Raw genomic sequence first — 16,269 nt, forward strand, 5'->3', positions numbered from 1 at the left:
AGGGGAGTAGGGTCTAGTGGTTAGAGCAGGGAGGCTGGGAGCCAGGACTCCTGGGCCAAGGGCTATCATGGCAAAAGAGCACAGGGTGGGTCCATAGATGCCAAGCGTGAACCCTGCAGTGCTAAACGCCCCCATCTGAACCCCGCCTCCCCTCTGTCCGTCTGTGCACGCGCCAGGAGGACAGGCGCCTGGGACCTCACCTTTTTTATATAACACTGATGCTATCAGTACTATGCAAATAGTAACTGATGCGGCTCCACCGTGCAGGAGGGACAGGACACTGGACCCATTGATCCCTCCCCAAAGCAAGGCCATGGGGTGGGGGGGACCCCTACCCCTCACCCTGACCATCTTGGCCAGGATGCCTTGGGGTAGCTTGTAAAGCCTTGGGACGTCTCACCGTTTTCCCAGCATTGGCCTGTCGATGTCAGTGTCCCCTCCCCCACAATGCTACCTCGGGAGCCATCGCCTCTGGTATCCTGGCTATGGCTACATTGGAGTGACGGATGATTGACCCCAGCTGGGAACTGGCCCCTGTTGCCTCTGTCTGTGGCAGTCAATCAGAATTCCCTCCCATTCAGCTGTGGCTACTGTTCATGTCTCGGTGCTCCGTGCAGGGTTTTTATGTGCCCCGGAGCCCGAGCGAAGAAATATGAACTCGGATTTGCTTGTTTATTTAATATCGCACTTCGGAAAGATGCTGCAGCTTGGGAGATCAAAGAAACAACCATAAATCCAGCCAGTTTTTCCCCCAGGAATTGAAATGGCGGGGGGGGGTGAATTTACGGGAGGGAAGTCAGGGCCGACGAGGGGTGAGACCGTGAGGGTGAAGGTCGGCTGTATGGCACTACAGTAAATACTGAAAAATGTTTCATGACCATTTTATTAGATTTAACTCATGTTTTAAAATCAGCATGCAAATTAAAAGCAGCAAAGAATCCTGTGGCACCTTATAGACTAACAGACGTTTTGGAGCATAAGCTTTCGTGGGTGAATACCCACTTCGTCGGATGCATCACCCACAAAAGCTCATGCTCCAAAACGTCTGTTAGTCTATAAGGTGCCACAGGATTCTTTGCTGCTTTTACAGATCCAGACTAAAACGGCTCCCCCTCTGATACTTGACACGCAAATTAAAGTTGGCTTCTCAAGCCTTCTATGAAGCACAACATTTACATCCTTCTTGGTTTCTTGTTATAATTTCACACAACTCTGTTAATGAACTTCTTGAATGCAATGCGTTCACCTTTGGTGGCTTCTCCTGTGTCCAGTACTTCCATTCCTTCAATTGATATGCTCATTAGTTCATTCACATGATCAGGCAGAAGACGACTCTTTCAGAACACAAAATTCTATTCAATGATAAAAAAGAACGCTCAACTGTAGCTGTTGTGACTGGGAGTAGCAAGAGATGGATTCCTACTTTTTTTCATCCCAGGAAACATAGCACAAAGATCGGGTCGAGCCACTAGTGATGGTAAAAAAGAAGTTGAAGTCAAATCTTCATTCATTTGTCGTATGATATTCCACACTGTGTTCAAATTCTCTACTCTGTCCTGAGCACAGGGCAGTGCCTCACTCCACTCAACTGTCAGTGTTTTATAGGACAGGGATCTGTAAAAGCTACGTAGAGGTTGAGTAGAATCTAGAAGTCGCTGTTGTAGATTTTTAAGAATCAAGTCTGTGTACTTTTTCAGTTGTCATAACAAACACTTCTTGTCCTTTTCGCTTAAGGATTCAATATAAATGCCTTTATTAGTCAACTTCTTGACTGAAGTCTTTGCTTCTTCCAGAAATGTTTTCAATGGATAGCTCTCTGATTGATCCAAATGTAGCTTCTGTTGCTGGACAAAGATCTACCACTATTGTAGCAGATGCCTGGATGGCACTGTTTAATGACCCAAGTGGTTTCAACAGTACACTTACGAGAGAGAGATTGGCAATAGTCTTCTCTGAACGTAGTAGCAAAAATAATCCACCAGCCTCACTACTTAGATCCATCCCACCTTGGTAGATACTTTGGCTGGAGTAATTTTAAGACAACAGCCAAAGATCACTAATGAGAAAGCCAGCAGGTTTTCCCAGGTTGGACTAATTTGAACTTCAGTCCCAGTGTATCTTCTATATTTTCCAAGATATTCAGTCTTTTTGGACTCTTGCTGAAAAAAGAATCATAGATATAATGAAGACATTACATTTATAGCTTTTTAAATGTCTTTTGAAAAGTCTGCAGCTCGTACTAATGCTAGCTGGAGTAGATGGCCTCTGCATTGTGTATAGGAGAGATTAGGGTTACACTTTTCTCTGAGCAAAGCTTGTGCTCCATCATGTCTTCCAGAGAAGTTTGCAGGTCCATCAAATGCACAAGCAGTCATCTGTTTGGGGTCCACTTGACAAGCATTTAACTCTAAGATCTGGGTTGTCACAGATGCAGTCAATCTGTCTTCTATAACTTGAACATCTAGAAATGCATCTACTGGCCTACCACTGACATCAAGATAATGTACACAATGAGTTAATACTTGATGCCCATTTGCATCGGTGCATTCATCAGCCATGTATGCAAATTTTTTGAATGTGGTGAGAGAGTTCTTCACTTTTTCAGCTGTTGAGTCTTTCACTGTTGCACCACATGCTTTTAGCCAGTCAGCTGAGTTTCTTGCAGAAAGATAGTGAGCATTTGCTGGTCTTGTTCAGAACCAATGTTCAACTTCAGGATGAACAAGTGACAATGCACTTAACATCGGCCTCCTGTTTGTAGTGTGTGGTATCTCTTGCTTAAATAGAAAGTAGGATGCCACGGCCATGTTTGTTTGCATGAACTGTGTTGTGTCTCCAGCATTCTTAACAGCCTCATTTACACTCACCGGTGTTGTTCTTGGTCAGTGGAGACTCAGAGTTCAGAGGTGCTTTCACATGAGTTCACCTCCCAGGTAGGGGGCAAGAAGGCACCTTGCTCATTCCTCCAGCTGCTCACTGTTCGCTCTGGCCATGGCTGTTGGTTGGGCCACCGTTCACTCCATTGCTCTGTTGCCAATGGCCCTGTGCCGTCACCTTCTGCTGCCACCTGCCACTGTGACCTCTGCAAGTTGGTCTCTTGAGGTTCCACCCAGCTCTCAGTGATTTCAGCTGAACCCTCAGTGGGGGAACCTCGCTGCTAGTGCAGGCTGGGCTGTCTCTCAGTGAGTTCAGCTGCAGTGGTCACTTAACAGAACAAAAGATTATCTATGGAGCCTAATCAGCTCTGTCTTTAAACAGTGGAGAGGGGCAGGTCCCCACCCTCTCTCTTGATGCCTTCAATCAGCACAGGCTAAGTACAGTTCTACTGCCCTTTACTCATACATAAGAACAACAACATTTCTTTAAAAGCAGCAAAGAGTCCTGTGGCACCTTATAGACTAACAGACGTTTTGCAGCATGAGCTTTCGTGGGTGAATACCCACTTCGTCGGATGCAAGTAGTGGAAATTTCCAGGGGCAGGTATATATATGCAAGCAAGAAGCAAGCTAGAGATAACACACACACACACCCCGCATTCAAGTGATTTGTAACCCAACCCCAGCCAAAATCTATCACTTGGGCAACACAGCTCTGTTTGCTGGATACCTAGGTAGATTAGGTGTGAATGTAAATATAATCTGGTCCTGAAGCCTTTCCTCCCAGCCTCCAGCTCATCACTCGCTGTCAGGGAGAGCTCATTTAGATTTTGCTTACAAATCATAATTTGAAATGATTAGGTTGGTCAACATCACCGAAATGAATGCACAGACATTGTCATAAAAAACAACAGCTGTATAAGGAAGCCAGTCTATGTTCATACTTTTCAAATCTATTATACTTTTTCAGATACGCGTATTTTATCATACACTTTATATGCTTTTAAAGTGTGTATTAATGTTTCAATTTCAATTCAGATTTCCAAACAATCACTAAATTGGCAACACTGCATGTAACTAGTTCAGAAAACTGAGTGGGCGGGGGGGTGGGGTTGGGGAAATTCAGGGTTGTGTGTAGGGAAATCCCTGAATTCAGCGCAGCCTCTCCTCCAGTGCCCTGTGGTAGAACCACTAAGACCCCACTCCCCTCCTGCAATAGGAGAGACAACCCAGAAATCCTGGCTCCTAGCCCTCCTGCTCTATCCACTAGACCCTCCTCCTCTACTAGAGCCAAGAATAGAGCCCAGGAGCCCTTGCCCACAGCAAGGTGCAATAGGCGAGTGCAGGGGACACCACACTCGCTCAAGGACGTGCTGGTTCACACTTCGCACGAGGAAGTAACGATTGTATCTCTCATCCTTTCTGCGTGGATTTCCGAAGAGAGGGACCGCTGAGGTTTCCTGGGGCTCAGCCACAGACAACATGAGTTGCCTGGGTTACAGAAAACTCACTCCCCAGCCAGGATGCAGGAGACCAGCCACCAGCTCGTCCCTGACACATCGCCTGGGGTGGCTCCCAGCCCGGACACCTGGGTTCCAGCCCTTCTGTAGGCTCTCAGCGCGCTGGCTGCTGGAGAAGAGGTGGGGATGGAGTCTCTAGCTGCCTGGGTCAGGGCTCATTCAGAGGGGAGTGGGGACTAGTGGTTAGGACAGGGGGACTGGGAGCCAGGACTCCTGGGTTCTATCACTGGCCCTGGAAGAGGACATGATTAGAGCAGAGCAGGACCAGAGAAAGGACAGATGGATTCCTTTCCCAGCCCTGGGAGGTGAGTGGGGTCTAGTGGTTAAAGTTACGGGTCAGGACTCCTGGGTTCTGTTTCCAGCCCTCACTAGAGTGACCTTATTTCCCTATGCTGAATATGGAACACCTGGTAAAATTACTCCTATTCAAGCGAGTTCAACCGCAATCAAACATTCAATTCAACATCAAGTTGACTGAGCCCCTGTTAAAAAGAAATAGTGCGTAGTTGGATTCTTTTTATTTACCTTCTTTCAGGCTTTAGGATTCACACAGGGAGGGGTGACACGCCCCCACACACACCCTCCTCACACTTGGGGAGGGGTGACACACACACACTCCCGTACACCTCTCTCACACAGCGGGGGTGACCGACCGACCCAACCCTCCCTGCCCGGCGCTCTCTGCCCTCCATGCCTGGCTGGGCCCCCGGGACGGACCTGCCTCTCCTGGTACCTGGCACCGCGTCTTCCTAACGCAACATGTGTGTGGGCAGATATGCAGGGTCACATGTGTCCCCCTCCCCCTGATTTCTGCCAGGGTTCACACCAGAGCGTGGCCAGCAACGGCCTTCCAGCACTGCAGGAGGAGCCGCTTCCAGCCGCGCAGGGGGCGGAGGGGTGGGAAGGGATGATCTGGTGGACGTCTTTGCAGAGCTCATCTCTTCCCCCACCGCTCCCATGTGGCTGGAAGCAGGGCCGCCCAGAGGATTCAGGGGGCCTGGGGCAAAGCAATTTCGGGGGCCCCTTCCATGAAAAAAAAAGTTGCAATACTATAGAATAATGTATTCTCATGGGGGCCCCTGCAGGGCCCGGGGCCTGGGGCAAATTGCCCCACTTGCCCTCCTCTCCTGGCTGGAAGCAGCTTGTCCCTTCCTGCCTGCACAGTGTCAAAGGGCAGCTAACACCTCCAGGCTCCTGCTGGCCACCCACATAATCCAGCTGCCTCCTGTTCCCTGGCCACAGCGCGGGCAGGGAGGGGTTAAGCTCTAAGGCTCCGTTGTGCACCAGAGCCCAGGGAACCTGCCCGCGGGGGCTTCGGCAAACCCAGCCAGAGAGGTGGCTCAGCGGGGGAGGGTGCCTAGGGGACGAAGGACCCAGTGGGGGTGAGGGTGGGGGCAGGACCCAGTGGGGGTGGGGGTGGCAAAGCCTGGGGGCTGCTGTGGAACCTGCAGGTTCAGGGAATGAACAGACTAGAAATCGCTTCTGCCCCCCCCCCCCCACTCCAGAGCTTAGCTGAGGAGCGGAGAGGCTTCCCCATGCCAGCGCTGTGCGGGGCTTTGGCACACGCAGGGCTCGGCTCCTCCTGGCCAGCACCCTGGGCCAGAGGGTTTCCCAGGGCGCTGGCCAGCCAGAGGCAGTGGGGAAGGAGCCTGCCGGCCAGGCTGCTGATGAACTGAGCTCTCCGACCAGGGGCTGGTTCTCCGCACAGGGCAGGGAGCGTGACATGCCCTGCCAGGGGGGGATATGGAGGAGCAGCGGGGTTGGGGGGCCGAAGGGGCAAAGCAGGGAGAGCACAGCGAGAGGGGAAGCCTCTGGTGGCCAAGTGGGTGGTGAGCAGGGACGCGGCCAGCAGCAGGACCCACCAATACTGACTGGGGGGAGACAGAAAATGCGGAACAATGTGCCCTGTAGACGGGCCGACTCACCCCTGTAGCGCCTCCTGCTGGTGATCCCGGGGAATTAGCTCGTTCCAGTGTCCAGAGCGCCCTCTGCAGGCTGGTGTTCCGCCTGTCCTCTAGCCCCCATGTCCCTCCCTGGACCCAGTGCCCTTTTACATGGGGTGCTGCCCCCTGGCAGTAACCCCTTTCTCTCAGGGTCTCCCCACCCCGGGGAACCCCCACCCTCTATCCCCACCTTTCCTCAGTGTATGGCTGCTGCCAGTCATTGTCTAGCCCCACGCCCTGGGGCAGGCTGCAGTATCAGCCACTCAGCACTGGCAAGGAGGGTTTGGACCTGCTGCCTTGGCCTACCTCTGGGCAGCCCTCTGCAACCCGCAGTACCTGTTAGCCCAATGCTAGGCCGCAGCCTGGGGCTTTCCAGGCTGGAGCTCCCCAGCTCCTCTGCCTTCCCCAGCCCTGCTCCACTCAGGTACCCTGTGTCCAGCTCCCTGCAGCCAGGCCCTTCTCCCTCTTCAGGCAGAGGAAGGCTGTCTTGGGCTTCAGGCTTCCCTGGCCTTCTTATAAGGCCCTGTGGCTCAGTTTGGGGCGTGGCCCCAGCTGCAGCCACTTCCCCAATCAGCCCAGCCTAAAGGCTGCTTTCTCCAGCCACAGCCCCTTCCCCAGGCTGTTTTTAACCCCTTCAGGGCAGGAGCCGGGGTCCACCCTGCTACATGCCCATTTTTAAGGAAAAAGTCAGGACACCTGGTGAGGGCTTAAATGTAACCCTTCTGCCAGGCCGAATTGATAGCAGCAAGGGCCGGGTTCAATACATAGGGGTCCCTTCCCTACCACGTAATGCAAACCAGCTCGAGCCCCCACCCAGTGACCTGGGAAAATCTTACACGCACCCCTGGGCGCCTCGAAGAGGCAATACTCCCCCTCTCACAAGCACAGAGTCTTGGTGTAGCAGAAAAGGTTTAATTACATGAGATAAACACAAATCACACCAAGACTCCAAAGTCCAATATCCCAAATGTCCCTAGAGTCCAGCAACCCAAAGATCACCCACAGTCCCAACAATCCCACAATCCAAAAGTCTCTGTCCCGGGTCAGTGCAGCCCCAGAGTTCGAGAGTCTATCTGCAGAGGTCCCTGTCCCCACCCCCAGCCTGGGTGGAAAGGGGCACCTTACGTGGTCCGTGGGGTGCTGCTCCCGCCTTTTCCACAAACTGCTCCGCTCCGCCAGCTGCTCTGCTCCAGCCGCCCCCACAAACTGATCAGTTCCGCTCGCTCCGTGGGCCACTCCACCATCCCACAGCTGCTCCGCTCTGCCAGCTGCTCTGGTCCACCAGCCGTCCCCGCAAACTGCTCGGCTCTACTCACTCCGTGGCTCCACGAACTGCTCCACTCCGCAGTATAGCTTCAGGCTCCCCCACTAGTTAGCACAGTACTCAGTGCTCTCAGCTCAGCAATTCCAGCTCTTTAGTGATTTCAGCTCACAGTAGGGGAGCCCCAGTGCCAGTGCACCATTAGCCCAAAGTGAGTTCAGCTCAGTAACCTGTATCTAGATTCTTAAGGGAATCAAAAATCAATTCTGATATTCCACAATCAGGGCCGGCTCTACATATTCGGCCGCCCCAAGCAGTCATGCGCGGGAGACGCCCCGGAGCCCCGGGAGCAGCGGACCTCCCGCTGGCTTGACTGGTGAGGGTCCGCTAGTCGCGCGGCTCAGCTGGACCTCCCGCAGCTGCGGACGGTTGGCTGGTCCGGCGGCTCCGGTTGAGCTGCCGCAGTCATGCCTGCGGGAGGTCCAGCCGAGCCGCGCGACCAGCGAACCGTCCGCAGTCATTCCTGCGGCAGGTCCGGTCGTCCCGGGGCTCCGGTGGATCTCCCGCAGGCATGACTGCGGCAGATCCGCCGGCCCAATCTGCCGCCCCTGACGACAACTGCCACCCCACGCGCGTGCTTGTTGCGCTGGGGTCTGGAGCCAGCCCTGTCCACAATGAAGAGAGGCATAGGTGGGGCTAGTGCTTCCAGCTCACACAAGAAGGCGGCGGCGGCAGCAGCAGCAATGGTACAGATACCTGTCCCCCAGCCTCTCTCAATTCACTGGGTTTTGGAACCCATGTCCCTTGCCTAGCAAGTACTATTTAGTTGATAATGAAACCCTTTATCATAAGACAGTTTTGTAGTTCCTCATTTACTTAATCTGGGTGACAACATTTTATTCCTCCTGCCTCAATAACAAAGAAATTGGAGATCCCACAGCTGTGAAAATAACCATCCCAGGCTGCTGTGCTCTATGCTAAGTGGAGTGGGTTTGCCAATGCAAATGCACATTCCTGAAATTCCTTTCCCCACTCCAATGCACATTCTTGAAATTCCTTTGCCCACTCCTCATAATTTACCACCAGATGTCAGGGTAGAGCTCATCCTGACTCTGCTTACATAAATAAGGGATTGTCCCTTAAAAAACGGGATGTCTGGTCACCCCTAGCCCTGACCATTATGCGTTTTTGCCTTTACCAGTCATGCCCAGGCCTCCGTGCAAAATTTAATTTTGTTTCTGGAAAATTAAAAAACAAACAAGCAACAAAGTAAAAGGGAGATTGCTGGCTCAGCTGACCACAGGGTTCTAGCCCCAGTGTGGGAGAGGAGTGGGGTGTAGTAGTTAGAACAGTGGGAGCTGGGAGTCAGGACACCTGGGATCAAGCCCTAGCTCTGGCTAGGAGGAGAGACTAGGGAGCAATGAGCCAGGACTCCTGGGTTCTATCCCAGATTGGGGGGAGTGCAGTCTAATGGTTAGAGCAGGGGGTTGGGGGGAGCCAGGACACTTGGGTTCTTCCCCCAGCATGGCCATCTCCTCTCCCTGCTCTGACTCTGTTCTTCCACCAGCAAAATGAGGGTGAAGTTTGATGACCTACTTTTGCAACGTTCTTGCCCTTCACCGGGCAATCAGGGCAGAGCGAAGCTGACCAGGGGAGGGGGCCGGGGAGATGGAAATTTGTCTAGCTCAGCAGAGTGAGGGCATGATGGAGACAGGGAGAGGGGAACCCCGAGATAGGAGAACACAACAGTCCATATATGGAGGGCACCCAGCACTGGGATGGGGAGGTGCCAGTCAGGATATGGGGCGTGGTCATTCCATCCCCCACAGAATGGGCCCCCCACTCGGAGAAAGACACCCAAGGGGACAATTCCTTCCCCTCCTCCCCCCCAGCAGCAGCTCCATTACCAAGGGTTCTGGGAACAGACCCATCAGGTCCGATCCGCTCGCGGTTCCATGTCTTGCCACCGCATCTCAGCAGCGACACAAGCTGGGAGGGAAAGTGAGTTTCCCACTGTTAGGGAGAGCGGAGGAACTGACCGTTTCTAACTGCAGGAGGGCACAACTCTTGGAGGGATGTGCTGGCTGGTGCAGACACCCAGCCCTGTTCCTAGAACCCTGGAGTCCTGGCTCCCAGCCCCCGGCTCTGATCACTAGACCCCACTCCCTTCCCAGAGCCAAGGATAGAACCCAGGAGTCCTGGCTCCCAGCCCCCAAACCAATAGACCACCCCCCTGCAATTGGTAGGGGAGCAAGGGACTGGTCGGGCTCAGACACTGGTTTATTTTATGGAAGAGGCTTATTAACTTCACTTTAATTAGGCTATTTAATGATCGATCCCCACAGCTAGGAGGCGGGAGTAGAGCTACCTGCACCCTGGGGAAGGAGGGGCCCATCGCAGCTTGGTGTGAGGGCACCCACAGCCTGTCTGGAGCACGGGTGCAGGACGCCCTGGCCCTCGGAATGGCTCAGTGGGCAGAGGAGGGAGCCAGGACCCCTGGGTTCTCTCCCTAGCTCTGGGAGGGGAGTGGGGTCTAGTGGGTTGAGTGCAGCTGAAAGGTCAAGAATCCTGGGTTGTATTTCCTACTTCTGTGCATTGACTCCTTATCCCTTATTTTAACCAAAAAAACCACCCGTGAGAACCAGAGATAGAACCCAGGAGTCCTGGCTCCCAGTTCCACCCGCCCCGCCGCCCGCTCTGACCACTAGACCCCACTCCCCTCCACCTGTGATATTATTTATGAAAATTTCCCTATCAACAACTTCCATGTTGTCTGAGCTGCCTGCTTGGCCCCCACCCCCCCACAGCCATTCCCTGTGTGTTTGCTTATATGAGCTCATGCATCCCAGGTCCTCCGATCTCTCTGGCGCCCACATCTACACCTGCCCCGGGCTAAACAGGAAACCAAGCTAAATAAATATGGGAGCCGGCTTCATAAATTCCAGCCATATGTCTAGTGTCAGCTAATGGAACGGGAGCCCGGAGGTTGCTCTCATGGCTACGGGTAAGGAGGGGCTGGGAGCCAGGACCTCTGGGTTCTATCCACATGTTTGGGAGGGGAGTGAGATCTAGTGGGTTAGTGCAGGGGGCTGGAGCCAGGACTCCTGGGGTCTATCTCCAGGCCAGGCAGGGTGTGACTGATGCAACGGGTTCTCGCCCCTGGGATGCCACCTGGAAATGGGGTACCACTGAGCCCCCTGACCCACCAGCCTGGGCTCCCTCTCACACTGTACTGCTGTGACAAGCTACAAAGCCCTCCAGCCTGCACTTTCGCCAGCATTCACACAGGTAGGGACACAGCCAGCTGCTCAGGCGCACACACTCTCTCTGGAGAATAAACCCAAACTGTACATCATAAGCTCATAAAATTAACCTCCTCCCTCAATGTGGAGAGAAATATGCAACAGCCTTTTGCCCCTGAGTTATGATGCCCACACACTGGTTTAGATGAAGCAAAAACAAGTTTATGAAATACAAATGATAGATTTTAAGTGATTATAAGGAATAGCAAACAGAGCAAAGCAGATCACCTAGCAAATAAACGATAAAATGCAAACTAAGCTTAATATTCTAAATAGATTGGATGTGAGTAGCAGATTCTCAGATGATACAAGCAGGCTGCAGATTCTAAATGGACAAGCTGCACTTGCTTTACACCTGGGATTTCTAGCCTGGGGATTCCATTTATCCTGGGTCCAGCACTGCCCCCAGTTTAGTCTTTGTTCCTCACACATTTCCAGGAGTCTTCGTGTGTGGGGGGTGAAGAACCCCAGATGATGTCACTCCCCGCCTGGTATAGCTTTTGCATATGGTGAGAACCCTTTGTCCCCAAAGCTGCGTTCCCATGCCCAGTCAGTGGAAAACCAGTGTCATGCCAAAATGGAGTCTAGAGCCATGCGATCACATCCCATGGCCTTGTAGGGTCACAGCAGCCATTACTCGGAGGCTGTCGGTAACGTTCTCAGGAAGGCTCCTCAGATGAGAGATAAGCTTCTCCTAAGGCCTATTGGGTTTTTTCCTAATGACTCATTGCCCTGAATAGGCCCTTCCCCACCCACTATCTAGACTGAAAGCATCTTGGCTAGTGGGAGTTACCCAGGTGTAACTATATTTGAAATACAGATACATGATTAATAGTCATAATTTAAGATAAAAAATGATCCATGCATACAAATAGGACAATCATATTCAGCAAATTATAACTTTTCCAATGACATCTCACATGAGCCATCTTGAATAAAATGCATCATAATTATATCATCATAATAGTACTGTGAAGAATATGGGGTGCAGTGTCACAACAGGATCCTTGGGGTGCATCCCAGAACTCAGGTACCACGGAGCCCCCTGTCCCACCAGTCAGGGCTCCCACTCCCACTGTGATGCTGTGACAAGCTACAAACCTCTGGCAGGTACTGAACTGACACAGCCATCCCCAGGCAGGGACACACCTTAGTTACATGAATGCTGCCCTCAGCTACTCATGAACCAACAACAGAGAGGCTCCAGCCAATTCCCCCCAGCTACCCAGCCTAAGACCCCACACCTTTACCGTCCTGCCATGGTCAGAAGCCTGAGCAGTGTAAGTTCTTTGCCCAGTCTGTCCCCCTCAACCCGGGCCTCTCCATGTGGAGAGGACATGCACACGCCTTTTGTTAACTGAGCTAAGATTTCCAAGCATTTCAACCAAAATTCATTGTTTTAGATAAAGTATAAGGCAGATTTATTAACTGCTGTGGCAAAGTACCTGCTTCTCCTCAGCTGACTCAGTCCCTTTTTGCCTTGGAGACACAGGCTTGGGCAAAGCAAAGTCCTTCCCGGTCACGCAGGGTCTGACTGATCCTTTTCTCAGTCAGTCCCTCGCTGTTTTTCTCCCCTTCTGGGGACAGAGCACAGTCTTCCTTGCTGGAAGAGAGTAGAGTCTTGCTGCACCTACTCACTGGCAGCTTCTCTCACTCCCCCCCTGCTTCCCTGCCAGGAAGGGTTTAAAAAGGTCTCCAGCAATTGGGGCCAGCTGAACCTAATTAGTTCCCTGGTAACCCCTGTTCCAGCTGAACCTAATTTCTCTTTGGCTATCTCTCCCCACTGGATAGGGAGAGGCCTTTTAATCCCTCTGGGACTAATTACTACCCCTCCCTTGGTAGCTATTTGTCCTGGGTTTGCCACACTGCAGATAGAGTCTAAGTGATTATAAGTGGTAGGTATAAAAAGCAGTGATAGTTACCAAAGAAAACAAGCTAAACATGCAATCTAAATCTTCAACCTCTAAGACACTAGGCAGTATTTGCATCTAGCAGTTTTCTCCACTCAGTGGATATTACAGTTCACAATTCACAGGTTTCTCTCTTGTCTCCACTGCTGAAGTTCTCTCTCTTCTCCATGTCCTTGTGCTTGCAGCGTAGGTGGGGGAGGAGAAGAGGCCAAGCCATGCAGCCTCCATCCCTTATTTTATATCCTTAGCCCGTGTGCTTAGATGACACTTACCCAGACCCATCCTAGTGGGCTTTGCTGAGTGACAGTGATCAAGTAAATCCCCCATTGTGTGGTGCTTGTGCAACTGTCATTGAATTGTAAATCCCTTGATTGCAACTCCCCTGTGGATGAAAGGCCGGTGAACGCCCACCTGGGCGGGGGTCACCACCCTTGTAGGAAGGACTTTCAAACTTACAACATATTTCACTGACAACGGTACAGTAAAATCTTAAAATTTCATACACACTAAAGATACACATATTTGGACAGAACAACGGCTTTCAGCAGATCATGACCTTTAATATGGTATCTCACATGCATACTTTGTATCACACATAACATAATCATGTGACATTGGTGAATACAGGGTTCCAGGGTGTTGCTTTGGGGTACAGAGTGCCAGAGAGGGGAGTGGGATCTAGTGGTTGGAGGGGGAGTGGGCTGGAGCCAGGACTCCTGGGTTCTACCCCCAGCCCGGGGACAGTAGTGGGATCTAGTGGGTTGGAGCAAGCGGGCTGGCTACCAGGACTCCTGGGTTCCTTTGGCAACTGATGAGCCCATTCTCCTCTGTAGCAGCCGAGAAGATGAGTTTGAACGTTTCCATCCCACTGGTTCTCACCATCTACATCTTCACCTTCCTGATCGGCCTCCCGTCCAACCTCCTGGCCTTCTACACCTTCCTGGTGAAGGTCCGCCAGAATCCCACCCCTATCGACATCCTTCTCCTCAACCTCACCATATCCGACATCTCCCTCCTCATCTTCCCCCCCTTCAAGATGGTGGAGGCTGCCTCAGGCATGGAGTGGCCCTTGCCCGCTTTCCTCTGCCCACTCACCAGCTTCTTCTTCTACAGTAGCATCTACATCAGCTCCCTCTTCCTCATGGCCATCAGCGTTGATCGCTACCTGTGGGTGGCCTTTCCCATCAAGTACAAGCTTCGGCGCCGTCCAGCTTATGCTGTTGCCACCTCCGCGGTGTTCTGGGTGGTCACCTGCGCCCACTGCAGCATCGTCTACATCATGCAGTACGAGGTCATGAGCCCCAATGGGACCGCGACCTCCAATAACATGTCCCACTGCTATGAACATTTCTCTCCTACACAGCTCCAGATCCTGCTCCCTGTCCGGCTGGAGTTCTTCGTCATCCTCTTCTGCCTCCCCTTCACCGTCACCATCTTCTGCTACATCAACTTAGTCCACATCCTGGTGGCCTTGCCCAACATCCCGGCCCGGAGGAAGCAGCGGGCCATGGGCCTGGCCGTGGCCACCTTGTTCATCTTCATTGTCTGCTTCACCCCCTTCAACCTGTCCCACGTGGTGGGCTTTGTCCAGAACGAGAGCCCCTCCTGGAGGGTGTACGCTCTTCCCCTCAGCACCCTCAATGCTGCCCTGGACTCCGCCATCTTCTACTTCTCCTCCAGTGCCGTCCAACGGGCCTTCGCCAAGTGCCTGGCCACCCTGTGGCACAAAATCAGCGCCATCTTGGCCCGGTACCATCTCCCCTGCTTGACTCGCTGCGGGGAAGGGGCAGAGAGGGGGAAGTGACCAGTGGGATGGAGGCTGAGGAGTTGATGACTTGACTCCCTGGATGAGCCTCACTCACTGCTTCCTCCGCAGAGCCTTCCTTGTCCCATGCTCTGCAGAAGCAAGGGATCCTGCACTTGAGTTAGGAGTGATGGGTTCCCCCCCCCCTCCTGGAACTGGGGTACCACTGAGCCTTCTGACCCACCAACCTGGGCTCCCTCTCACACTGTGTTGCTGTGACAAGCTACCAAACCTGCCAGCCTGCACTTTCACCAGCATTCATACTAGTAGGAACCCACCCAGCTGCAGTTACACGCAGCTCTCTGACCAGCCCCTGCATGGGAAAGCTACTCCCAGGTGCTCAGGCCGCCCCAGGGCCAGTGCAAGGATGTTTCATGCCCTAGGCGAAACTTCCACCTTGCGCCCTCCACCCCCCCCCGCGTCCCCGCCCTGAGGCGCCCCCCCTCCCCCGCGGCAGCTCCCCCCCTCCGCTCTGAGGCGCCCCCCTTGCGGCAGCTCCCCACCCCTCACCCTCCGCCCTGAGGCACCTCGCCCGCCCCAGATCACCCCTGCTCTGTCTCCACCCCGAGCACGCCATCGCTGCTTCACTTCTCCCGCCTCACAGGCTTGCGGTGCCAATCAGCTTAGGCGCCGGAAGCCTGGGAGATGGGAGAAGTGAAGCAGCCACGGCATGCTCGGGGAGGAGGCGGAGCAGGGGTGAGCTGGGGCATGGAGTTCCCCTGTGTGCCCCCCCTTACTTGCTGCAGGCGGCCCTCCCTGCGCTCCCCTGCCCCAGCTCCCTCCGCCTAAATGCCGGCGGAGACCGGGACGGCCAAAGATCCGTCCGCCACGGTCGCTGCTGAAGAAAATGGCACCCCCCCAAATCCTGGTGCCCTAGGCGACCGCCTAGGTCACCTAAATGGTTGCACCGGCCCTGGCCGCCTCCCCCTCCCCCCCCCGCTTGCCCCCGAAGTATAAAGCCAAAATTTTACCGTCTTGTGCTACACAGGCAATTGTACAACGTAAGCTCATAACATTCGCCCCCACCCTCAATGTGGAGAGGAATATGCAACAGCCTTTTGCTCCTGAGTTATGATTCCCAGACACTGGTTTAAATAAAGCAAAAACAAGTTTATTAACTACAAAAGGTAGATTCTAAGTGATTATAGGGGATAGCAAACAGAGCAAAGCAGATAAACAAAGAAACAAACATCCATTGAGTGGAGAAAACTGCTAGATGTAAATACCGGTACTACCTAGTGTTTTAGAGATTGACGTTTCAATGGTGCCGGGCCTGCACTCAGAACGGGCCTTGGCACCTGCCCCTCCACCCTGCTGTGCCCCGAGGCCCCACCCCCACTCGGCCTCTTCCCCCCAAACCCTGTTCGCTGTTTGCTTCTCTCCACCCCCTATGCCCCGTGCGAACGAAGCTGAGCAGGGGCAGGGCTTTGCGGCAGAAGGAGGGGCCATGGTCTGGGCACCGGGGCCCACAAAAGATTAATCCGGCCCTGGTGCCGCCAGACTTCGGCCTACTTCAGCTTTGGAGTGAGTGTCCCAACTTCCGCAAGGATCCGGTCTCTCTCTGTGTCAGGGTCGCCATGGCGTTAAGGGCCTTCCTTGACCTATTTCAGCTGGAGGGTCCCCCCGGTGCCCTCCACCCACTCCAGGTTTTTC

At 53.3% G+C, this 16,269-nt stretch overlaps 1 pseudogene; it reads left to right on the plus strand.

Moving 5' to 3' along the window:
* Positions 1-13,656: 13,656 nt before the first annotated feature.
* Positions 13,657-14,651, plus strand: LOC123352126 (annotated as a pseudogene).
* The last annotated feature ends 1,618 nt before the right edge of the window (positions 14,652-16,269 follow it).

This window comes from Mauremys mutica, chromosome 17 (assembly GCF_020497125.1).
Source record: "Mauremys mutica isolate MM-2020 ecotype Southern chromosome 17, ASM2049712v1, whole genome shotgun sequence".
NCBI classification, from domain to species: Eukaryota; Metazoa; Chordata; order Testudines; family Geoemydidae; genus Mauremys; species Mauremys mutica.